Genomic DNA, 7233 nt, shown 5'->3' on the forward strand with positions numbered 1-7233 from the left:
ATCTCAGTGACCTTGATCTGGCAGTAGCTTGAAGCAAAATTTCAGTTCCCTGGCCAGAGACTGAAGTCAGGCCTTGACAATGAGGGTGCTAAATCTAGCCCCTAGACCACCAGGGCAGAGGCCAGTGACAAGGCCCTGGCTCGTAAGCTCTATGGAAATGCTTTTCCACATAGAGAGTAGTGAAGCAAGTACGGTGTTTATTAGGAGGGTAAAGAGTGCTTGGGAATAGACACACGGGTGGACTCAGTGAAAGAGTCATGCCCTCTTGGTAGTTTGAGTCACTCCTATGAGGCATTTCCTCTGGATTCCCTTTGACCAATCATCTTGCTTTGCCTGGCTCTGAGTCCCTATGTGGTTACTCTCATGGTCTTTCCCTGTATGCCCATGTGTCTCTTAGCCAAGATGGATTCCAGTAGAGGCTTATGGGTTGGATGACAGCACTCCTTTTTTGACCTCCAAGGGAACTTTCTGTGCATATGTATAGTTGGGACAATCTCCTTGACTTTGAGGATGACAAATCTGTGGTCTCTGTCTTTTGTCTGGGCGGGGTTCATCTCCTCTAACTCTTCATCTTGGAATATCTGTCCACTGGGACAAACTTCAGCTGCTCAGTCTGGGGCCCATCTATCTCCTATAGATGGTCCTATAGTCCTATAGACTACAAATGTCTCATTTATAGTCCAGGATACTGAAGCTTGCTGAAGGCCACTTCAGCTGATCAGTGGATTTTGGCAACTGTGCTAGCACCTAAGAAAACACACTGAATCAACTTACCCGGCCCTTATGGACCTCACGATGAGAGTCATGGATATTTATTGAGCCTTTACTCTGCACTCAGTGCTTCCAAGTTACTTTAAAAATATTAAAATCATAGATAGCTATTTTAATTATCATCCCCAGTTGAGTGATGATAGGGTTCAATTGTACTCTATGCTCCTGGGAAACAGGATGAAAGGAAGTCCCCTTACCCTTTTTTTCGTTCTGGAAAACCACTTGCTGCAAAGAACCACCCTTCCCCCTATGGCCTGGGGAAAACTCATGGATGCCTACTTGTTTACCTATGACAAGGCCGGTCACAGACTCTCTGAATCCCTGTTCTTTGCCTCATTAGTGATTAACTGAACTACTTGTCTCCAGCAGTCAATCTGAACCAAATTTTCTTGTGGACAAATGAAAATGTTGCCCGTAAACAACAAATGTTGCCCATCATCAAGCCATGGGCCACTAGAGCCACCCCTGTCAGTGAGCCTTGAGGATTCAGGATATAGAAAACAGGATACTGGCCCTCCATAGTTAAGATGCATATCCCAAGGAAAATTTTAATGAGCTCACACTCTTGCATCTTCCCAAACATAGAAAAGCTCAAAAATTGTTAACTTGTGATATCTGGTACTGTAATTAGCAACAATCTTTTGATGTTCCACTTCATGGGTTTTTGGTTGTTGCTTGTTTGTTTTACAAAATCTCCTCTATATCTTGGCTTCTCCCTCACTACTTTGGAACAGTTCCTATCTGAGAGGCTGTATCCTGAGCTATGCATGCATGCTCAGTTGTGTCCGAATCTTTGAGACCCCCATGAACTGCAACCCACCAGGCTCCTCTGTCCGTGGAATTTTTCAGGGAAGAATACTGGAGTGGGTTGTCATTTCCTCCTCCAGGGGATCTTCTCGACCCAAGAATTGAACCCATGTCTCCTTTTTCTCCTGAATTGGCAGGGAAAACGCTGGCCACTTAGCCACCTGGGAAGTCCCATCGTGGGCTCTAGTCCTCAATAATGTCTGAACAAAACATAACTCTCACTGTTTAGGTTGTGAGGTTTTTTTTGGTTGACATTTGTTAACTAAACTTTGGTTAAATTCTCTCCTTCCCCCAAATCCCTTAATTTTGGCCCACTCTCATCCTAACCCCTCCTGAGAAGAGACTGGCCTCAGGACAAAATATTCCCTTACTTCCCTGGTGGCTCAGATGGTAGAGAATCTGCCTGCAATGCAGGAGACCCGGGTTCAATCCCTAGGTCAAGAAGATCCTGCAACCCACTCCAGTACTCTTGCCTGGAAAATCCCACGGATGGAGGAGCCTGGTGGGCTACAGTCCATGGGGTCCCAAAGAGTTGGATACGACTGAATGACTTCACTTTCACTGAGGCGCTTGCAGAACTATAGTCACAGCACTGTCTGATACAATAGCCCCCTTTCCCCTTTGCAATCCTCTTTTCAAATCAAAGCCTCCCCTTACTAAGTCTGATTTTACTTTTATTTGACAGTGGATGGACAGAGACTGCAGTAGTGGGGCACTTGGCCTGTAGGAGCCCAGACAGACCCCACTACAGGGGCCAAAAGAGATTCGAAACCAGGACCCCCTGATTCTAGAAGGGTACTCTGATTTTCTTCCACAATCAGGAAATAGATTCTGGTCTTTAACATTGAGTGGGAAGTGCTGCCAGTCAGACAATGATAAATACCCCTTTTGCCAGCTTGTTTGTGTTTTCAAAACTGGCTGAGGTGAAGTAGGGGCACAGATGAAATGTTTTAGAAAAGAAAAGAACCACAGTCTTTCACCATGGGGTTCCCCTTCCTGCAGCCTCACCAATTCACCCCCACCCCACCTCCCCTCATTTCCCGCAGCCTTGGAATTGGCCATCAAGCTGACAGACCCATTTGAGTGCTTCAAGAAGCACTGAGCAAATAAAAGGCATCATTTATGTCCCTGTTTGTGATTTTTCTCCATTTGATCAGCAGCCTGTAATTTTAATACACCCCAGTGTGCTGGGGATGTTTGTGGCTTAATTATCACATTTATTTAAAATATACACACGCAAACAAAACTCCAACTGGAAAGCAACACTTAGCCTGGCAACAGAAGAGACGTTTAATTCACTCCCATTGTTGGAAGACGGTGTGCAAACCTCCCATATACTGGCTCTTCCAGTGGCTTGCTTGTGACCTAGGGCTGGTCACTTACCTGTTCTGTGCCTTCATTCCACTTTGGCATGTGATCTTCACTGCCTCAGCAAGGTGTTAGTAAATTGAAGATGATCTTAGAAGTCTGGGCAGGAAAAAACATGGTGTGTTGTTAGCTGGACTCCACCGGGATGGAGGCAAGAAATCTGACGTCAAGTCAGACAGACCGGAACACTTACTGCTTTTATGAGCCCTAGTGTTCTTCTCCAGGAAATGGGCATGAGAACCTGCATACCCGTGACTACTACATGGTGAGTATTAATGAGACAATATATGTCTCAAGCTATATCCCCTGTTCTCTTGTTTGTCCCAGAATCCATATGTCCCAACTTCACCTACTGGTCCAGGTTCCCCTTCCCCTTCCTGTTCCTTGTCTCTGGCAGGGTTGTGACTACTTTGACCAGTGGAATATGGCAGGAGTGATGCTATGGGAGTTCTGGGGCTGAGTCTTAGAAACTGATGAAGCTTCTGCTTGGTTTGCTGGAAGTCTCAGAGCCCAGAGTGGCCATATAAGACGTCTGACCACCCTGAAGCCCAGGTAGTGGGCGCTGGAGTGAATAAGACTTCTGAATATTCTAGCCCTAGGCATGCAAGTCTTCCCAGCCGAACCCTGGTTATGATGGAGTAGAGACAAGCTGTCTCTGCCATGCCATTTCCCACCCATCAACTCTGCAAGCATGGTATAATGGTTGTATGAATGAGCTTGAGATAGTTCAGAGTTAAATAAAGGGAAGGGGAGTAATTCAGGTACCTTCCATGAGGAGGGGGGCTGTTCCAGGCAGAGTAAACAGGGTGTCTGGAGGGCGAGGGGGCAGAAGAGACTGTAGGGGTGATTTAGAGCAAAGACCCCCAAAGTGTGGGTGCTCCCACTGGTGATCTAAGGACTGCCTGGGGAGACATTTTCTCCCGCTTTGGGGAACGCTGAAGCATCACTGTCGCATTCATTCCATCAGGAATAGCCGCCCAGTCTGCACAGGTACAGGCAATAACATTTTGGTCACAAGTGCCACCTGCCCTGCAGCGATTACACGATGACATTGTCTGCAAGAGGCATCCTGGCTTCAGGTGCTAAATGTGAAAAGGCACGTGCATCTTAGAACAGATCAAGAGGGGTAAGAAAACAGTACCAACACTAGGGGTTGGCAGAATATGGGAAAACTGGCAAAAGGAGTCGGAGAGTGGGAGCCGCTTGGGAGGACTCTTGATTTGTGGCTTGTGAGGGGGCATGGGGAAAGGGGCCAGGGAGACGGCGGGATGGTGGCCCTTTCTGGCCTGGTTCGGCCAAGACCAAACCAGGGCTTGCTGGCTCCGGGCTCAGCGCCATCGCTCTGTTTTTCTTATATCTCCAATGCCCACCTGCGATCTCGCTGTTCTGTCGTCCTTCCTCCAGGAATTTCAGTGCAGACTGAAAGAGGGGAGGGAAGAAGTGTGAGACTCTGGGCTGTCCTGAGAGGGGACAGCTTGGGCTCTGCTCCTCACAGAACATTCTAGTCCCAGCTGCCAAGGCATCTCTCTCAGACTGGCTACCTGTTTGCCCTGCCGTCCCCCAGCTGCAGGAGGTTTCTGGGAGCTGCCCTCAACCTGGTGTGATGATGCCTCTGAGGATGAAGCAGAAGCAAGAGTCAGACAGGACGCCCTGTCCTCGCTTGTGTTCATCCCTGTGTCCATCGGGAGAGGCTGTCATCAGTGGGCAGTGAGGGGGCAAATACCGACAAAGAGCTTAATTGGTTTTTCCCCAGGGGACCGGAAGAGCCATTTAACATCATCATCATTATCATTATCATCATCATGATTGTGATTACCTTTGTTTTCAACAGTGGAAATAGTTACCATTTCTAGAGTGTTTAGGAACCGGGTGCTTTATATACACATTGTCATCTTTTCTCTTTGCTTGTAGTTCCAGAGACCTTGATACTAAAACTCTATTTTATTTTATTTCATTTCATTTTGTTTATTTGTCACACCACACAGCTTGTGGGATGTTAGTTCCCTGCTGCTGCTGCTAAGTCGCTTCAGTCGTGTCTGACTCTGTGTGACTCCATAGATGGCAGCCCACCAGGCTCCTCCAACCCCGGGATTCTCCAGGCAAGAACTCTGGAGTGGGTTGCCATTTCCTTCTCCAATGCATGAAAGTGAAAAGTGAAAGTGAAGTCGCTCAATCGTGTCCGACCCTCAGTGACCCCATGGGATGCAGCCTTCCAGGCTCCTCCGTCCATGGGATTTTCCAGGCAAGAGTACCTGAGTGGGGTGCCACTGCCTTCTCCGGGTAGTTCCCTGACCAAGGATCAAACCCACATATTCTGCAGTGAAATTGTGGAGCCCTAACCACTGGACCTCACACGGATCTCACATGCTAGTAAAGTAATGTTCAAAATTCTCCAAGCCAGGCTTCAGCAATACATGAACTATGAACTTCCAGATGTTCAAGCTGGTTTTAGAAAAGGCAGAGGAACCAGAGATCAAATTGCCAACATCCGCTGGATCATGGAAAAAGCAAGAGAGTTCCAGAAAAACATCTATTTCTGCTTTATTGACTATGCCAAAGCCTTTAACTGTGTGGATCACAATAAACTGTGGAAAATTCTGAAAGAGATGGGAATGCCAGACCACCTGACATGCTTCTTGAGAAACCTGTATGCAGGTCAGGAAGCAACAGTTAGAACTGGACATGGAACAACAGACTGGTTCCAAATAGGAAAAGGAGTACATCAAGGCTGTATATTGTCACCCTGCTTATTTAACTTATATGCAGAGTACATCATGAGAAATGCTGGGCTGGAAGAAGCACAAGCTGGAATCAAGATTGCTGGGAGAAATATCAATAACTTCAGATATGCAGATGACACTATCCTTATGGCAGAAAGTGAAGAGGAACTAAAGAACCTCTTGATGAAAGTGAAAGTGGAGAGTGAAAAAGTTGGCTTAAAGCTCAACATTCAGAAAATGAAGATCATGCCATCTGGTCCCATCACTTCATAGGAAATAGATGGGGAAACAGTGGAAACAGTGTCAGACTTTATTTTTCTGGGCTCCAAAATCACTGCAGATGGTGATTGCAGGCATGAAATTAAAAGATGCTTACTCCTTGGAAAGAAAGTTATGACCAACCTAGATAGCATATTGAAAAGCAGAGACATTACTTTGCCAACAAAGGTTCGTCTAGTCAAGGCTATGGTTTTTCCAGTGGTCATGTATGGATGTGAGAGTTGGACTGTGAAGAAAGCTGAGCGCGGAAGAATTGATGCTTTTGAACTGTGGTGTTGGAGAAGACTCTTGAGAGTCCCTTGGACTGCAAGGAGATTCAACCAGTCCATTCTGAAGGAGATCAGTCCTGGGTGTTCATTGGAAGGACTGATGCTAAAGCTGAAACTCTAATACTTTGGCCACCTCATACGAAGAGTTGACTCATTGGAAAAATCCCTGATGCTGGGAGGGATTGGGGGCAGGAGGAGAAGGGATGACAGAGGATGAGATGGCTGGATGGCATCACCGACTCGATGGACATGGGTTTGGGTGAACTCTGGGAGTTGGTGATGGACAGGGAGGCCTGGCGTGCTGCAATTCATGGGGTCGTAAAGAGTCGGACATGACTGAGCAACTGAACTGAACTGAACTGAACCACTAGACCATCAGGGAAGTCCTTAGATGTCCATTATAAAGTAGGGAAAAGGGAAACTTGAAGCAGTTACCTACCCAAGGTCATACAATTACTGGGGCACAGCTGTCCCCTAGTTCTCTAGTCCTGGTTGATTGCAGAAAATGTGGGAAGGCACTTTAATTGCCCAGAACCTCATGTTCCTTAAGGGAGCAGACCAAATCTTGAGTACCCCAGACCTTCAGAGGACTTGCCTCTAGTGGAGGAGCTGGAGAAGTGTGGAGTGAAATTGATCAGTGATCCCCATCAGGGCAATTCCATAAATAACTTCCTGAGTCCTCTGATAAGCCAGGCACTGTTAGACTCTTGTGGGGGTGGGGAGGATGAAGCTACAAAGACGGAAGGGCATATTTTATGTCCTTGGCAACTTAACATTAGTAGTAGGGAGAGTAAGAATAAGGACAAACTATCACATATCATCCTCTTTGATTTATATTAGACATATTTTGATTATAGAAATCTAGCTGAAATGGTCACATTTACTGAATCACATCACAGAGAATCTTAGGGATTTATGGCTTCAGGCAAGGCTGGATCTAGGCACTCAGATGATGTTGCAACATCTCTTGGTCTCTCTTCTTTCTGCTGAATTGATTGACTTTATTTCTAGGTAGACTC

Source organism: Bos grunniens, chromosome 25 (genome assembly GCF_055505025.1).
Source record: "Bos grunniens cultivar Pamir isolate PY7600 chromosome 25, Bosgru_T2T1.0, whole genome shotgun sequence".
Classification (NCBI taxonomy): domain Eukaryota; kingdom Metazoa; phylum Chordata; class Mammalia; order Artiodactyla; family Bovidae; genus Bos; species Bos grunniens.